Source organism: Sminthopsis crassicaudata, chromosome 5 (assembly GCF_048593235.1).
Source record: "Sminthopsis crassicaudata isolate SCR6 chromosome 5, ASM4859323v1, whole genome shotgun sequence".
NCBI classification, from domain to species: Eukaryota; Metazoa; Chordata; class Mammalia; order Dasyuromorphia; family Dasyuridae; genus Sminthopsis; species Sminthopsis crassicaudata.
The window spans coordinates 310,431,119-310,450,907 of NC_133621.1; positions in this window are offsets into that span (position 1 = coordinate 310,431,119).

Here is a 19,789-nt window from a genome sequence, read left to right on the forward strand (position 1 = left end):
TTCCATTGTTTTGACTAAGCAGGAGAAAGCTTAAATATTAACCTTGGTTAAAAAAGAAATAATAGCTCCCTGATCCAACATTGACAGCCATACTCATTAGCAACGTTGTACTCCTGACTGTGTCTGTTCATTCCCACATTTTCTAAACATGATGTGGGGGGCTGCTGAGTTACCATAGAAACCCTTCCATCCTTTGCCCCGTTTGGAGGCTCTAGGGCCAAGCCTGATGCCTATTTGACCTGACTTGGTCACCTTTGAAGACTTCAATGAAATCAGCAGAGACTCCTGGGAAGAATCTTTGCATTTCCATTGATGAGCCGAGTCTATAAATCTGCATAATAATTCATTTCCCCTAGAGTCCTCCCAAATATAGTCTTGAGGTCTAATTAATTTTATCTCCCTTAGAATGGATAGTTCAGCATTCTGCCTGCTGACTTGTATGCAGGTAAAGTGATTAATCGGGCTTCAAAGTCTTATTAAATCAATAAAGTTCGATAAGTGTTTGTTAAGTAGTAAACAATACAAATATCTAGCAGTTTTTAAAGTGTGTTTTACAAATGTTTTCTCATTTTACGCTCATTATAACCCTGGAAAATCAGTGCTATTCTTAGTAGCCATTTTACAGTTTACATTTACAAACTAAAGCAGGCAGAAGTCACACATGGTCACATAGCTGGTGTCTGCAGTTAAATTTTAAACTCATATCTTTCTCACTCCAGATCCAGCACTGTGTCCACTCTATCACCTAGCTGCCTACTATGTATATTCAGGCACACGATGGACAGAGTACCAGATCTCGTATTCAAATCTGCCTGAGATAATAGCTGTGTGACATTGGGTAAGTCACTTCACCCTACTTTCCTGGATTTCTCATCTGTAAGATAAAATGAAGGAAATGGCCAGCCCTCCCCCAATATCATTGCCAAGAAAACCCCAAATCAGGTCACAAAGACATGACTGAAAAATGACCAAAAAACTGAACATGAAGCACTAGGTATACGAAATAAGATCGATTCTCTCCCTGCCTTAAAGAAATGTACATTCTACTGAAGGAAGAGAACATACAGATAGATAATTAGAAATGAAATACATACCAAGACATTGGAGTGGAAACCTCACAAATATAGTTCCTATTCAAGCACTGAAGGTAACAAACTTCAATTTAGTATGGGACACTCTTTATTAGTGACAGAAAGGACAGGCTCACATTCTGGAGTCTGGAAGTAATTTTAGAGATCACTTACTGAACTATGACATGAAAAAGAAAGAATATTAATAATAGCAAATGAAGAAACTGAGTCACAGAGAGCTTAAGTGGCATTAAATGTCAGCAGTGGGATTTAAATTCCAGTCCTCTCACCTCAGTTCTGAGAGTTTTTCCATTTCCCACACAGCTGACTGTGAAAAAGATCTCATCTCCCCATTTCACAGAACCAAGACTCCCTAAGGAAATTTTTCCTGCCAATGAAGCTCAGTGAGTATTCCTTCCTCCCTCCCTCCTACCTTCCTTCTTTTCTACTCTTTCTCCTTTCTCTTTTCCCCTTCCTTCTTCTCTTCTTACCATATGTTCCTTTCTTCATCTGTTCATTCCTTCCTTCCTCTCTTCCTTTCATTCCTCTGCTAGGAATCTCTCATCTCCCTTCCAAGCATGACTCAGTCAACAACAACACACAAAGACCCTTATTTGTGACAGGGCTTCCTATCCCTCTTGAAATTACTTTGTATTATTTCCTATATATTTTGTCCTTACTTGTCTATATATCATGTTGTGTCCCCCAGTAGAACATAAGCTCTTGAGGCTAAGAATTACGTGCATTTTTGTCTTTTTCTCCCCAGTACCTGGCACATGGTAGGCACTTAATAAATGCTTAATTAATGAAATTAATTTAAAATAGGATGAGTGAGAATCACCCTTAAAGTCATTTTTGCCCATGACAGGGCAGATAATAGAAATTTCATAAACTGATATGAGCAGAAATGTCTGAGGTAACAGAGGCTCCCAAAGTACACTGGACTCAGTATCTGGAGATCTGGGTTCAAGTCCTAATTTTAATATTAGTTAGCTGATCCAAATACAATTGTTCCTTTGCAACAACAACAACAAAATTCTGTTCTGCACATATATATTGTACCTAGGATATACTATAAGATATTTAATATGTATGGGAATGCCTGCCATCTAGAGGAAGGGGTGGAGGGAAGGAGGGGAAAAATTCAGAACAGAAGAGAGTACAAGGGATAATGTTGTAAAAAAAAAAAAAATTACCGATGCATATGTACTGTCAAAAAAAAGTTATAATTATAAAAATTAATTTAAAAAAAGAAAAAAATATTAGCTAGCTGAGCAAGCTTGGCTATGTCACCAGAACATGGTAAAACTTGCTTTCCTTTTTTAGAAAATGGGAATAACAGCCCTAACAATATTTATGCAGCACTCATCACTTTTGATCCTCACAATCAGAGATACAGTTCTGTTTCCCTCCCAGGACTCTTGTGAGCCCACAGCTTAAGAAAACATAACAGCCTCTAAAAAAAAGGACATCACATCCATGTTTATTAAAAATAGGTATTATGATTGAGGCAATCATTGGTCCTCTGTTCCCTAAACCTTGGAAGGGAATATTGGGGAGGCTTCATGAACATTCATTTAGCTCATTTGATGACTCGTCTGTGTGCTTCCCAAATTGTAAACCAGATTGGCCAAGATGGTAAATTCCCTCAGTTGGGGGTGGAGACAACATGCCTCGGCCAACAAGCAGTGTCTGCATGGAGGGATCTGCCATAGGAAGAGAAGGAAGCTTTGTAGCTAAAGGTCCTGATGGAAAGAATCTTCCCCACAATTAGATCTGGACGTGGAATTCCTCTCTTCAAACAATCTGTGGCTCTTGGTTGCTTCCAGAGCCCATCAATGTCTGGTTCTGATGCCTCTTCAGAGCAATCCCATCTATTTTCCAGTTTTATCTTGTATCACCCCTTTGAAGCATTCTTCCATTCTTCCACATCCAACATGGTGACTTCATCCCTCATACACGCTCCTGTGATTAACCCGAGTTTAGAAACTTGGTTCTAGCCTTCTCCACTTTGGCACTCTTCACTTACTTTATACTCCCATATAGGTGCCTTATCATTCTTCTAACCATTACTTTACATTGACTGGACTTCACTGCCCCATGGGCTTTGCTTGTCCTGTTAGGACTGTCCAGTTAGGAGCCTGTGGCATTTGTCCAGGTGAGATGTCACTGGGCGTGGAAGGGTGGATTAGTGAATAGGAGAGATCAGAGACTGAAGAATCAAGTCAGAGTAAATGGGACTTGGCAGCTTGTTTGAAGATGGTAGCCCCCAAATCAGAGGGACCTTTGAGTTCTAATCATTATTCATGCCCGTGTCTTTTCTTGCTGATTTATCCTTGAGCTCCTCAAAGGAAAGGGCCATGCCATGGATTTCCACATATCCCTTGAGACAGGTACTCAATAACCCTTGTCAAATAGCCACATGAGAGCATTAATAATTCCATGAGAAGTAGATCAACATGGCGGGAAGAGTCTTGGATGACAGAATACCTCCTACGTGGCTTCTCCCTCCTCAATTGTTTATGTTTCCTACCCAATAAAAGCACTTGGTATTTTATTCATGCCTCTTTTGAATTTCCTTACTTAGATACATGTTGCCTCCCCCAGAAGAACAGGCACTCTTTCATTTTCATTTTTTGGCCCCAGTACCTATCCCACAGCAAAGGCTTAATGAATGTTCCCTGAAACTATCAACAAACATTTATCAAGCCCAGGGGCTGACATATAGGAAGTACTTCATAAGTGCTTGTTGACTGACTAATGGATTACTTCTTTGACTCTGGGCTGGGGGGAGATATACCAAGTAAATTTATGAGAACATGCAGAACAAAGCCAAGGGAGTTGGGAGAGGAGCACCGGGAGCTGAGATTCGGAATACATGGAAATTAGGACAATCTTTAGGTAGGACCCAAGTTGAAGGAAACCAGATCCTAAAAGGGAGAGTAGAGAAGGTGGTCGAGGCAAGGGGGAACAATGTGAAAAAAGGCATGGAAGCTGGACCAAAGAATGCACAAAAAAAGGATCACAGCAACAGCTCCTGAGAAAATGAGCTTATTCCAAATGGAGGAGTCTGCCTTTATCTGACAAGATAGGCTTGGCCCCTGAGAAAAGAGATGGAGGTTGAGGGACCTGTGTTCAAATGCTGACTCTTGCTTAGGAAAGTCCCTGCCTCTCTCCAGACCTCATTTTCCTCCTCTGGAAATGAGCAGATTTCCAAATCCTGGGAACTGCTGCAGTGGCCAACTGCGATGGGCAATGGGGAGAATGGCAATGCGCCTTCAAGGGAGCAGAGGGGCTCCTTGGTGTCCAGTGACTTTCCCTTCCAGCTCTGAGGTATGAAGCATCTGAAAGACCCCTAGGAGGCTCCCAGATGAACCCCCCAATGGAGTGAGGTGAGAGCAGTACAAGCAGGCTGACAAGAGGGTCATTTTTCACGTATTACTCCTGCAGGGATTTGGAGTATCTTAATTTGAGCTCAATACGAAAAGGGAGACATAAGCCTGAGTGGGCTTATCATTACCATGGGAAGAGGCAGCAGCACCAGACCCAATGCTCAGAGAGGATGGAGCATCTTTCAAGTGCTAGGCGCAGGCAGAGCATCAGAACTGCTGCGCCTTCTGCTTCCTGGGGAGCATGGATCCATGGCACAACTATAAATCCTGAACCTTTCTTAATAACTGGAAGTAAAAGTTTGTGTAAACTCCATTGTCGGCGCACTAATCATCTGATTTCTCTTGGCTAGGCAGGTCCTCTGGGCTCAATCTGTAAAACAAATGTTTGTCATCCCCCAGTAAAGGCTTCGCAGGGATAAATACATCATGGAGGAGCTGATGGAGTGCTCACCTTCCCCACGATGCAGTCGGTAGCTCCGTGTCTGTATCAATAACCCCATTGATGCAGCATTTGTAAGTTTAACTTGTCACCACACATTTCTCCAAAGTGTCCCTTGGGTCCTCTTTGGATGTTTTCTAGTGCCCTGGAAATGACCCTCAGTTCCCAGAGGATGGCCCAACCAAAGGGATAGGTCCTTCCATGCTACAGACAAGAGCTGGCAAATGGATGTTATATGGCATCTCTCAGACAAGAGCAGCCTACTTGGGCAGGCTCATCCTTAGAGGAAAGACCTACCGGGGCAGAATTTTTCCAGACTCACAGTTCACAAATAAAGGAAAAGTTGGAGTCTCTGTGAGTGAAAAACACAATCACAGTCCTTAGAGTTATCAAAGAATAAGGGAGATGTTACCTTGCCACACAGAAGAGACAGAGACAACTGAGAGAATCCAGATAAGAGGGAATCCCAGCGGACTGGACACACTTCCTGGAGCTAGTGACGTGAGCCTTCAAAGAATGAGTGGCATGCTAACAAAGAAAGCAGAAATGGCAATTCAGCCTGCTGAGCGTAACATTCCCCATTCTTAAACACCTACTATGTATCCAGGACTGTACTAGATCTATGGGACACAATCCCCCTTTTTGCATTCCATCAGGCAAACAACAGCTATATGGTTATATACAAAACAGAATGAGAAGATCCTAAATTGGGAATTGGGAGCTTTAGCTCCGAGCTCTGGCTCTAAACCTCAGCTTCTATCTAAATCTAAACCTCTGAACCACCCTCTCTAAGATACAAGGGTCACTAAGAGACATTCTGGTTCAGAGATCTCAAGAGTTAGAAAGGCCTGGCTGGTCAAGCATGACTGAGAGAAGCATCTGGGCCTTTGGCTGGCCTTGTCCAGGGGCGTGTAATGGGACCAGAGTCTTTTCAGACAACCAGGAATGTCTCTCTGCCTCATAGACCAGGAGCACCGCAAGGCATAGAGAAGACCTCTTCCATTCTTCCTGTAGCCTCCCACCCTCACATATACATCCAACCAACCAGCTAATTCTTAATAGCTTCTAAAAATTAGATTTGTCCAGTACTTGAATGGTTGCCCCAAGTAGTGAGCTCCCCATCTCTGAAAGTCTTCAAATAGAAACTGAATGACAACTGGTTGGGAATACAATTCTAGAGCAGATTGCTGTTCAAACATGAATTAGGCTAGTTGGTTAATAAGGAACTGGATGGCCCAGTGGAAAAAGTGCCAGGTCTGTAGTCCAACCATAGACACTTATTAGCTCTGTGAGTGAAGATTAGCCTCAAGGAGAGAAAACTGTAGAGGAAAGAACAAAGAAAGAATAAATCCTTGAGGAGCTTCCTGCTGCTACAATTTCCTTCTTCCACTCCATCTTCTACCCCACCCTCCAATACTGGAGGACAGTTAACATTGTGGCTTGTTTATATTTGCATTTCTGGAACATCCTAGGGCATGTAGCTGACTGGAGAATATTCAGGTTTTGCCTTCAAAGAGATTTGCCAGTGAGAGGGTGGGTTTAGTGGCTGGAAGAGGACTGAGAAGCCTGTGCTCATGGATGCTAATGAATTTGTGAGACCTGAATCAGTCAAAAAGTAAAAAGAATGAAAAAATGGAAGAAAATGTGAAATACCTCATTAGCAAAACAGCCAACCTGAAAAATAGATCCAGAAGGAGAAGTTAAAAATTACTGACCTACTTGAAGGCCATGACCAAAAAAAAAAAAGGAGCCTGGATAGCCTTCTACAAGAGGCCATTAAAGAAAACTGCCCCAATAACCTAGAAATAAAAATAAAAAATGAAAAAAGGGGGGGCAGCTAGGTTGCGCAGTGGATAGAGCACCAGCCTTGAATTCAGGAGGACCCGAGTTCAAATCTGGTCTCAGACACTTAACACTTCCTAGCTGTGTGACCCTGGGCAAGTCACTTAACCCCAGCCTCAAATAAATAAATAAATAAATAAATAAATAAATAAATAAATAAATAAATAAAATAAAATATTATTTTTGGGAAGGCACCAACTGGATTCCCCAATCTATCAGTCAAAGAGGTCGATGACACAATTAAATTAGGTACACCTGACCTACCTCTAAGGTAAGAACAAAAGGGACTTTAGTGAGCTTTCCTCTATGCTCCTCAGGAGCATGGACAGACCAGAGCGGCTCCTGATGACCCGAAGATGAGGTGCTGGAGTGGACTGGGGTATTATCGGATAGGGAGCCCATTTGTTTTGAAGTCTCCGACAGAGAGCTGCAGTGAGGATCCTTCTACTCTTTGAAGGTTTAAACTATGACAACCACCCAAGCCTGGGGGAAATGGAGCCCACTGGAACCCCAGAGATCAGAAACACCTCCCAACATTCCCTTCTGAGAGGTGATGTCTCTGTGCTTACTGCACCAGGGCATCTCCATACTTTGAGATCAGGCTGTACCATCAGCATGGGATGGATCTGGTTCCCCATCATTGGAGGTCAAGAGAAGCTAAAAGAGCACTTATTAGAGAAGATGTTAAAGGGATTCCTTTTATGGTTATATTAAATTAAGTAACCATACAGGTCCTTTTGAATTCTGACTAGAAAGGATTTGACACAGTATCAGTTTATCAAAGATTATAGATATTTCTCTCTCCAGTTCAAGGATAATACTGAAAGGAGCATACTGTTCCTTTTCCTGATGTTGTGGAGAGGAGCTCCTGATGTTTGGGATCACCCTTATTAACTGATCAGGGGAAATTTGGGAAGAGAAGAAGAAAATCAGGGTTACCATAAGTTCATTTGTTTTGCTTTTGTTTCCTAGAGCTTTAATATGAGTAGAAGACATATCATCCAGTTCCTGAAAATAAGAGGATGTCCACAGTAATAAGCTACCCTGCGGCTAGATGGAATTGAAGTAATTCTGAGGTATATTGGGAGACATCTTTGCTCGCTCCCTGGGAAATCTCTTTTATGGGAAGGCTTCACAACAATGGCATTAGTGTGCAAAAGACTTTGGTAATAGAAAAGCAAAACTGGCCTGGAAGTGTAACTTTGACCTGTAAATATCCTTGGGAGATAGTAAGACTAATGTCCTTCTCCTATATTACCCTAGCAGGAAGCCAGTCCCCGAGAAAAGGGCACAGCTGCCATCTACTGGAGGAAAAAAGTTCTTAACAAGAGGCACATTAAGTAAAGTACATTAAGAAAACCTTTCACAGAACCTTAATTGAGCCAGTTGCATTAGAAAGACATTTATCAATTTATCAATGTATTAGAAAGACTGCTAAAGAGTGACTGCTAAGACCTCTTCCTGAACAGTGACAGGGGGCAGGGATTTCTCCCACTGGTCACTGGTACTTAGGGATACTATAAAAGAGGGAAGCTTCATCAGGATACATAGGAACAACAGAAAGGAGGAACCATAGAGAGAAATGGATAGTTCAATTCTCCACTGGGCCGTATTCAGGGTAATGCTGAAAATGATCACAGCTCGACGGGTCCCTAGGGAAAGCAGCTCACTTGAAAGCATCATTTTTCTCCCATGGGTTCTAAAACAAATTCTCTCTCTTTCCTTTTGCTTATAAACTGATTTGTATTTTGAGTCAGATGAGTCTGAGCATTTGTGCAGGAAATTAGTCATTATACCCTGATGGAGAATGAGGGGGAAGGGGAAGTTGCTGAGCATCAAACCTGGAAATTATGAATGGGAGAAATACATTTAGAGAAGTATGAAATCCCCCAACGTTTATCCACCCAGACTCTTTATGTCAGGAGCAAGCCTCTAAAGCAGGGATTATAGGAAAAGAAACATTACACAAACTACAGTAATCATAATAAAGCACTTTGCAGATGTTATTCCATTGGCTCCTCATTGAGGAGGATATGAGATAGGAGCCACTATACTCATTTTACAAATGAAGAAGGAGAGTCTGGAAGAGATCAAGTGCTTTTGCCCAAGGTCACACAGGCAACGACTGAGGCAGAATTCAAACAAATTCCTGACTCCAAAGCCGGGGTCCAATCTGGAGCATCCTTCTGTGGAGAAGGCGGGTATTCATAGTAGACTCCTGCCATTTACAATCTTGAAGAAGAGCCTGGATAACCACTTTAAGGAAGTAAGAGAGGCAATTCCTGCCTCGGTAGGTTTGCAGTAAAAGGCCTTTAAGGTCCCTCACAGCTCTTCAGGCCAACCACTTAAAGAGTTCCTTGTGACTGGCTTAGAACTTATCAATCTCTTGCACAGCTTAACTTAAAAAGCCTAAATGCAGGTCACTGGATTTCTGAGCTGGGCCTGGAAGGCACTCATAAGGAATGAATTTAACATCTCATTGCAGTCCCTCCAACCTGAAATGCATAAATAAATAAATCAGCATACAGAGATCCAGTCTCTCTCTGCTCTCACAGTCCCCAATTGATTCTTCTCCTGTAATGCACTCGCCGGTATCTGTGTTTATTGAAAAGCATACATCTAAAGCAGCATGTGTTTAAACCAGTCAGCAAGTCTGGTGCGCTACGGACCATCCCTCTTTCTCTTGGCCAGGCTGCCTCTGTGAGCCATGGGGGAAGGGGTGTGCAGCTTTTGGGGCAGCCATACAGGCATCCTTTCTCCCCCAGATGAAAGAGCCCAAGGGAGGCTCCAAGCAGGTGCCAAGAGCGGCAGGGCCAGGGAGGATGCTCATTCTCTGCAGGGTCTCTGCTTCTCTGTGAGTCCCTTGATTGAGGCAGGGAAGCTAAACACTCTGATCATTTTGAAGTCTGAAAAGAAACTCCCTCACATATATTCATGAAAGCCTCATTGACTTAAGCTGACTTGAAGGGGCACCTGGCCCAAGCATCCTCAAGTATCCAGGCTGCCGATTGCTGATGAATGGCTTGGGTCACACAACCACAACTGGGACAGTTCCAGGAATGGAGAATTCCTTGTTTCCTCCCCCCAAAAATAGTAAATATATATCAAACATAGATGCTAATATAAATATATGTGTATAAATATAAATATCATAATTATATATTTATATACACATGTATAAACATAATGTTTGTATATACATTAACATATACATGTGTGTATATATACACAATACATATATACACATGCACACGCATGCGTACACACACAGGCTTCAGAGCTGGCAAGGGTCATATGGAACAACTAATCTGAAGACTTTGTTTGGTGAAAAAACAGCTGAGCTAATAAAAATACCCTGATTTTACAGACAATGAAATAGAATTATAAATGGCTTTAATTTCATCATCTAAAAATTGTCTTCATATCCTTTGACCATTTATCAATTGGGAAATGACTTGTAGTTTTATAAATTTGACAGAGTTCTTCATATATTTTAGAAACGAGACCTTTATCAGAAACACTGGCTATAGGGGCAGCTAGGTGGCGCGGTGGATAGAGCACCAGCCTTGAATTCAGGAGGACCCAAGTTCAAATCTGGTCTCAGACACTTAACACTTCCTAGCTGTGTGACCCTGGGCAAGTCACTTAACCCCAGCCTCAAAAAAAAAAAAAAAAAAAAAAGAAACACTGGCTATAAAGATTTTTCCCAGTATAGATAAGAAAATGGAGGCTCAGGGGATTATGTGCTTTTCCAACATCCTCAGACAGTAAAGAGCTTCCGGAGGGCAGCTTCTTTGGATCTACAATAGCCTGTGCCTGGCACATGACTCATGCTTAAGGCATTCTAATTGATCAAGTGCTTTATATACATTATTTCATGAAATCATTTGTGGCAGTGAAGATTACTGTTCCTGTCTTACAAAAATAGATTCTGAGGCACTGCTAAGAAAAGCAATTTTTGTAAGGATCCACAGGGCATAAACCCCAGGCCCTTGATTTGAACCCACAACTCAGATCCAAAGCTCTTTCCTCTGGCAGATTCCAGTAGAAGTGAAATCTCTATTTCATTATATTTTATACATTCCAGGAAACTTTCAAGGTTACTTGTGAGGTTTTATTCTTAGCAAAGTTTTCAAAATGAAAAATGAAAACCACCAAAAAATGTAAAGTTATTTTTTTTTTGCTACTTTTGCCAATTCTTCTCTTATTAAATTTGTACAAAGGATTCCTTTATTAGAATTGCCTTTATGGTTTATTCCAATTCTTAGATTTTATGATTCCAAAAATCTAATTTTCTGGAATCAAAAATTCTATAGTTAGATTATTCTATGATTCTAAGACTATGATGAGGTTGATTAAGATTCTAAGAATATGCTTCTAAAAATTGAAGAATTAAAAATTCTAGGAATCTACTTTTCACTGATATTAACTGAATGTTTTGAAGAATCTTAACATTCCATGTTTCCAAGATTCTAAAGATCCTATCACAATAGGTTTCTAAAATAATATAATTCTGGGATTCTCTGATCCACAATACTTTGTTTCTCTCCCGGTGAATTAAAAAGTGGCCTGCTGTGGGCAAATGGCATCAGTGTTATAATTAATAATCTATAGAGCATGAAATAGATTAAGGCAGGTAATGATTTGCCTTCACCTATAACAAACAAGACAATAAGTTATTTTTCTGTAATTGTAATCATTCACATTTTTAACTTTCTTAATGTGTAAACACAGTGACCTTGCTGTAACTGAGAGGCTGTTAGCATCATAAACTGTAGGATCAAATGAGTAATGGCAACGGTTGATATTTTCCACTGTATAAATGAGAAACTGAAGCCTAGAAAAAGCTGTCATAATAACAATCTTAGTTAAGTCACCATCTGGTACACCAGCTAAAGAGGCAGGAAAACCTGAATTCAGATCCTGTCTCAGACATCTCCCAGCATTGTCAACTTGGGAAGCCATTTAACCTCTGTCTGCCTCAGTTTCCTTAACTGTGGAATAGAGAGAATATTATCATCTACCTCTCAGGGCTGTTGTGAAGAATGAATAAGGTAAGAGAACATTTTACAGATCTTAAAAGCCATGTAAATTTGAGCAATTAATATTATTGTTGTTGTTGTAATTTTAGCTCTTAGAAAGTCACTATTTTATCCTTTCAGGTTTGTAGAGACAAGGTATACAGATGAGCAAGGTAAAGATATTCCAGGAAAGACAGAGAAACTAGAGTGAGTTCAGAGGAAGTTGCTCAGGATGGATGTGAAGATTACCCAGTATGGACTGGGCTGAAGAAATTAGAGCTGTCCAGCCCAGGACAAAGACAACGTGAACGCTGCTTTCAAGGATGTGGATCAGTGGATGGCAGAAGGACCGTGCTCATCTCCAGAGGGCCTAAAGAGGAGCAATGTTGGGGAAAAGTGGTAATAAGGAAAACTTGTACCCTATACAAGGAAAGCCCAAAGCAATGAGCAATCCTGCCTTTAGGGAGGCCAGTGGAGCTCTGCAGGAAAAAGCCCAAACCTCCCTTTCTTTGGCCATTCTATTAAGAATGGCTATTATATTATTATGTATCCTCTGTACATCAGACCCTCACAGTCACTGGGTTTTCTGTCTCTGAGATCATGGGGAACTGGCCCATCCCCAATGCTAGCAATTTCAATGAACACAACATGAATCCAAAGATAACAACAATAAACTGAGTGTTATGATCATTTCTAATCAATATTCACAAACCAATCATACCGATCCCAGTTCTGTGTAACCTTGGACTTTATTTCCTCTTACTGTGAAATTGGAACAGCAACAATGGCCTGACTTTTCCAGTTGGGCTATTGAGAAGAGAGTGTTTTATAAACCTGAAGGTTTTTGATTTTTTAACTATATTTGGCTATACATGTAAATTCTTATTTATATACACATATATATGTATATATGTGTGTATGTATTTCCTTATGAATAACTGAAGGGTTTTTTTTTTAAATAGCCTGTTTTCCTGGCATTTTCAGGTTGATAACATTTGTGACTTGAGTCTCACCACAGACTTCTTGTCACAGTTCTTGGACCTGCAGAACCTCTCTCTCTGCAGCTCAGAGTCTCTTTGGATGGTGAACAGAAGCTTGGGCCTGCACAGGAACTAGGAGGTATCTGGGCAGAATGGTGGCAATCCTTGCTGAAATAACCAGAGCAGGAAGCACTTGATATGGCCTATTGGCCATGGAACCACTGAGAAATAAAGCAAAATGAAATGAAAATCTGGCTCCTACCATATCACTTTATCCTGGGAGAAGAATTTTGAAATTCAAGTTTGGGAGTAGAAAAACCTGTCTTAGAATTCTATCTCAGTCACCTCATCTGTAAAATGGGGGTAATGTTGTTAGTATATACTAGCTGAAACACAGAAGGTCATCTGTGAAGGCCTTGGGGAAAAGAAGGAATAATAGTAATGACAGGAAGAATGAAAAGTACTGCTAAGGAACAAAGAGGAGGAATTTGGAATGAGGGGTGAATGTAAAGAGGATTATAGCAATCATAGGGATTAAATTCAATTTATATTGAGGGGATAGAAAATAGGATTTCACTCCACATTGTGCCAAGGGCAAGCTTTGGGGAGTGGGACAGAGTTGTGTTTACAGAGGAGAGGATGGCAGATTGAGGCCTGAGGAAGAAGGGATTAAAGAGCAGTCTCGGCTTCTCTAAGAAGTTTCTCTTTGAGATGTGGCAGATGTACCAGTTGCTGTGGGTCTTAATAGTAGAATGAGACCTACTGGTCACATCTAAGCAAGATCTGGAAGTCCCCAGCATGGGCCCAAGTTCCCTCCTCAACCCTGGGAGATAATGCGTTTCTCTCTTATTGCCAAGATGTTCTGGGTCAAGTAGCAGCTCAGTAGTGATTAACAAAGGGACTGAATAGAATGAATGTCAGATTTCATAAGAATCTTAGAATGGGGGGATCAGAGCCAAGAGGGGCCGTAGAACAAAGCAGGAGAGAGCTTAGAACTGAGAACAAAAAACAAGGAGCATCAGAGAAGGGAGGGAGCTTAGAACAGAAAACAGGGCTGGGAGGGAGCTTAGAACAGGGGATGTCAGGGCTGGGAGGGAGCTTAGAACAGGGGATGTCAGAGCTGGGAAGGAGCTTAGAACAGGGGATGTCAGAGCTGGGAGGGAGTTTAGAACAAGGGGGTGTCAGAGCCAGGAGGGAGCTTAGAACAGAGAACAGGGGTGGAAAGGAGCTTAGAACAGGGGATGTCAGAGTTGGGAGGGAGCTTAGAACAGGCGGTGTCACAGCTGGGAGGGAGCTTAGAACAGGGTCAGGACAGAACTTAGAACAGGGGGTGTCAGAGCCAGGAGGGAGCTTAGAACAAGGGGGTGTCAGAGCTGGGAGGGGGCTTAGGACAGGGGATGTAAGAGCTGGGAGGGAATTTTAAAATGATAATTCCATAATATGGCAGAGAAGTGAGAAAATAGATAAAATGCTTTCTCCACCCAGTGTCACACAAGGAGGTAACAAAAGTCCAAACTGGCAGCCATTCTTTTTGCCTCCTCTCCCAGCATTCTTTTCTAGCCTTGGAATTAATAAACTCAGAAGCAGCATCAGCACTGATGAATATCTGTCTATACACAGACACCAGGATAGAGCCCATAAAGAGAGAGGAAGACACTGGCAATCGGGGAATATTCCACTTCTCCAACTCATTTACACGTGAAACAAAGAGAAAATCTCCAAGGCCGGCTTTGATATCACCAGTGTTCAGTTCCAAGATATTAACTGTGCACACATTGCAATTTGTCCTGGGACGTTTTATTGAGCTGTTCCTATAACCGAAAGAGAACAAGATACACATAATTAAAAGCAATTGATTGAATATTTATGCCAAACCTCCAGTGAGGGTGTGCACTGGCCATGTGGGAAGTGAGCAGAATGGGCCAGCTGGGCATGGGGAGTGGCCGGGGGAGCAGGTATGTGAGAGGAGGGCTCTGAGGAGCTTACTTGCACCCCACAATCCTCTCAAACCCTCGGAGCACCTTTGTCTCATTAAGAAGTCACTGGAAACACTTCTCTTCTGAGATACATCATTCTGATGGGTCTTTAATGCTGGGTGCTGCTCCCTATCTACCTAACCATTGTCCCTGGAAGGATTAGGGCAGCAGTGGGGTCCTGGGTTAGGGCTCCAACACAGTGGACCAAGGTCCCTTCATTTCACTAATTATAAAATAGGGACAATAATTTCTACATAATTACAGAGTCTGAATGAACCCTCAGTGCTGAATCCTCTCATTCTGCAAATGTCTGAGGAAATGGCCCAAGAGAAGGGCCTGGGAGAACGAGGTGAGGGCTAGGAAGGCTTTGTGGAGGAGATGAAACTTGAGCGGAGTCCTGGAAGAAGAGAAGTCAAAAGAAGCTGGGAACTGAACCCAGATCCTCTGCCTCAAAGGCCAAGAGCCCACAACCTTTCTCTTGGCCAACATCAGGCAGGGTTGGGGTGGGAGAATCCCTCTGAGAGCCTTCCAGCACCATGGAAAAGTGAAGGATGATGATGGTCTGGGTAAGCGTCCTCCCTTGTCAGGGCTGATGCATGGAGCGCATATCCCAGCTGTGTCACAGGCCCTCCAGGATGTGGGGCTCGAGCAACAGAACAAGGTGATTCATGGTTGTTATTATGAAAGAGCCAGGGAAGAGATCCAGAAACAAATTCACTTGCAGCAGGAGAAATCGATTGGTCCATGGCCTCGGAGAAGCCTAATGCACAGCTCGAGGGCCTCGGGGGCCCTTTCAGAAAAATCTCAAGGCTGGTAACCAGAGGGCAACTGCATCCATCTCTGCCCATTACAGCCATGAGGGCATAAAGGGGAGCTCCAAACTATCCTGATATAAGATAGATAATTAAACATGCAATCAATCAATCAGCAATGATGGATTAAAACAGACAAATCAGGGTCCAGTGTGTGCAAGCAGAAGACCAGGCGTCAAGTCCTTAGAGGTGGAGACTTTTCCAAAATTAATGAAGACAAGTGATCTGGTCCAAAGTCACACAGATATGTCATAGAGACAGGATCTTCTGGAAATCAAATGCAGCATTCTTTGATGGCTCCATCTAGTCTTGACTTGCTCATCTGCACTCATACTTGCACTATAGAACTAAATTCAGTTTTAACAAAAACATTAAGTGAATGCCTACCCTCTCCTCTGAGCTAAGACAAAATTTTCAAGAAGTCCTCTCTTGTGGAGACTCTCAGGATGAGAAGTTAGGTAAGAATTATGGGAGGTAGGGAAAAGAGAATGGAGAGAAGAAAAGGGAAGAGAAGAGAGAGGAGGAGAGAGAAGGAAAGGGAGAAGGAGGAAGAAAAGGAAAAGAGATTAATATATTCAAGAAATATGAGGAAGGAGAGAACATTTTTATCTGGGGGAAACAGACCACTTTTCCAGGGGACATTGCACTTGAGCTGAATCTTGAAAAAAGGGAAGATATTTGAAAAGAGAAAATAAGAAAGGAATATATAGAAGCAAAATCAAGAAGGTCCACTCAATTTGGTTGGGACATAAAGTACATAGAAGGGAGGAATGGCAGCAAACTGGAGAAATGAAGGATCTAAATTCATCCCAACTCACCCACATTCCTAGTGGGAGAACAGGCACTGGTGACCAAAAACAGCCAAACACCTGTACTAAAGGGGCTTACCTCCTATTGAGGAAGAGGACACAGAACAGATCCCATTCATCTCATGTCATCTGGGGAGGAACAAAGACTAAGCATCAGAGACTTCTGAACAGTCTCCTTTTTTCCCTCCTAACAAGATGTCAATCTTCTGGTTCTGGGCACTTTCAGTGGAGCCTGTCATGTGTAAATTACTCTCCTCCTCATCGCTTCCTCCAAGCTTCCTTGATGAAGCTCCACATGACTCCCTAGTGCCTTCTCTCTGTTGATTATTTCCAATTTAGCCTGTCGGTAGTTTGTTTCTACCTACATTTGCATGTTGGCTCTCCTGTTAGCTCCTAAAGAGCAGAAATTGTCTTTTGCCTTGACTTTGCCTCTCTAGCATTTAATACAGTGCCCAGCACATAATAAACACTTAATAAATGTTAACTGACTGCCTTAAAAGGGAGATACCCTTTCTGAGAAGCAGAGATGATGCAAAGGGATGTAATCTAGTTTTAGAGGAAAGCCCAGAAGCACAAGATGAAATGTCCTTTGAGATCAAAGAGGTACCATGACCTGCCTGCCTATAAGCACCCGAATAGTAGCTGAGACAGAATGACCACTAAAGTCTCATGAACTCAAGATACAGCCCTTTTCTCCCATTGTACCAAAATAAGAGACCAGGATTGTCTGGGGATGGGAGGAAGGCGTCAAGAAAAAGGCGATATTTCAGGGAGACATTTGGAATAATTTGGATAGGCAAAAGAGGAGGGAAGATGGCATTCCAAGAAGGAGAAATGAGTAAGTAAAAGTTGGGAGATGAAGACGTGCAAAGAATAATTGTGCATCTTAGCATGGTGGCTAAGAGCAGAGGCTTCACGCAGTGAACTGGTGAGAGACAAAGGTAAACAGGTCGATTGAAGATGGAGGGAGGGGTCTTGGATGCCAAGCTGAGTCAACTGCATTTTAGCCTATAAGCTTTGGAAGACTACCAAAATTCAGTAATATTTAAATATTATTCCATGTCGGAGAGGGAAAAAATCATTCCAGCATCTTGGCTGCTGCAAATTAGTCTTTTCCCCTAGAATAAAACACAATCCTGGGATGGTAGGAAGACCAAATATGTTTCAGAGTTCAAGGACATGGGCTGAAATCTTCTCCTGGAACTTACTACCTAGGTAACAGTCATCATATCTCCTTGGAGGTGGTTGGACAAAATGACATCCAAAGTCCCTTTCACCTTCAAAGCCTGTGATCTTCTAATAGTTCTCTCATCAACTGGGTGATCTCGAGTCAGTCATTTGCCATTGCTAAGTTTCCAGGGCCTCGAATGAATAGTAAGGATCATCATCTATATTTCTTGCCTCACAGGAGAACAAATGCAGGAGGATACTTTTTGCTTACTGTAGGGAGGGGAGCAATGTGCCTATCATTATTATTTTGATAATGTCAGGGAAGGGCCAGGCACCTCAAGGACCCATCCACTGAGTGGGGGTCCAACAGCTCAGGCTAAAATAGAGACACTCAGTGCAGGTGATGTTCTCTGTCTGGAACATATCCTAGAGACCCAAGTCAGAGCTGACTGATTCTCTAACTGGAAGCTGGTGACAAGGAAGGGGATGATTGGCCCATGTGAAGTGTCTCCTAAAGAGAACAGCCGCCTTATGAGAATGGTCAGGTCCAAGCCAGTAGAAGGGGGTGATGGATGCTTTCTCCTCACAGCCTGAGCAGCAATCACTATTTTATCCTCTTTTCCATGTGTCTCTTTGATTTGGGGCTTCATCTGTTCCCTGCAAAAGGATCCGTCTTTCATTTCTAGCGAAGTTCCCTTTCACACTCAATACATATTTTATTGGAATCTCCCTAGAATAAAAGTAAGCTCGGCTCAGCTTCTAGTTGTATTCCCCACTTACTTCTGTTCCCAATTTGTGTTTTTTATTCTACATGCAGACAGTCCCAGTCGAGAGAGCTGGCCACGTTGGAGTGTAGACAGAGAAGCAAGTGACAGCATAGAGCTATTTCAAACAAGATAGGACAAGCTCTGGTCTAGGAGTCAGGAAACCTTTGACATTTAGGAACTTGAAAACTCTGGATCTGGAGATGTATTATTGCCCTATCCCTGAGCCCTGGGTTGCTCTTTTGTTTAGGGCCATCATAAGTCTACTGCTGACCTCACAAGATAGTTGAAAGAATAAGCTTTATAAACATAAAAGGTCACAGCAATGTGAGCATGTCAAGGATGCAAGATGTCTTTTACCAGGTGGGGATCTCTGGGCATCCTAGAGTCAGTTAACTAATTTGCATGATGCTTGAGAAAATGGTTGATTCCACAATCCTGCAGAGGTCAAACTTCCACGGACTCACAACCCAAAACCCCAGTTACACACCTGAAAGTTTGTTTTTTTAAATGTTCTAAGAAGGGGAAAAAGTCAAAGCTCACATGCTTTCCTCAATAAAGTCAACTCTAAGGTGCTCTGTGGGCAAATGACTGGGTGCAAAATTATGAGGAAGAATTGTCAAGAAATGACAAGAGCACAAGAAATAAAATCATCACCTGGGGAGGAAAAAAAGATTAGCCGTGGACATAGAAGAAAGAGAAAAAAGGAAAGAACTCGTGAGCCATCAGCGTCTGGCAGTGACTCACAGGAACACCTAGTCTGGCTCATCTCTGATACCCAGCAGGGCTTTAAGGTGCCTTGGAGCAAGAGGTCTGGACTGGAGGCACCTGGATGAAAGCAGCAGCATTTTGTGACTCTCCTGGGGCAGCTTCTCACTATCCTGAAGGGCCTCAGAGCATCTTGGATTAGAATGTGGACAGAAATCTGGAAAGGAATGACTTGGTGGCCATTGGGAAGAGAGAGGCTGGGAATCAGGGGAAATGGAAGAACTGAGCTCAAAGCTCATAGAGACAGGGATGAACTTGTCCAGAAATGAGAGCAGACAAGAAAGCAGAATTCCCCCTTCTGTCTTTCTCTTCAAGCAGGAACAATACTGGGAATCAAGGATTTGCTCAAAAGATGGAGCACGTCATGATGTTTAAGCACAGGCCCCCGTGGACCCCTGACTTTAGAGTCAGTTTGAGGATGAACATTCTCATTTTTAGCAATGGAGAAACATAGGTCATCATTTTATCTTTGTTGCATGAATGTCTTAAACAGATTAAGACTCTGTTAGACTATGCCCCAAGAGCTACAAAACTTCAACTTTGATCAAGCAGTCAGGATTCCAATGAGTCTGCATTCCAAAGAGACCATAAAAGGGGAAAGGACCCACATGGGCAAAAGTGTTTGCGGCAGCCCTTTTTGTAATGGCCAGAAACTGGAAAGCGAGTGGATGCCCATCAGCTGGGGAATGGCTGAATGAATTATGGTATATGAATGTTATGGAATATTATTTTTCTTTAAGAAATGA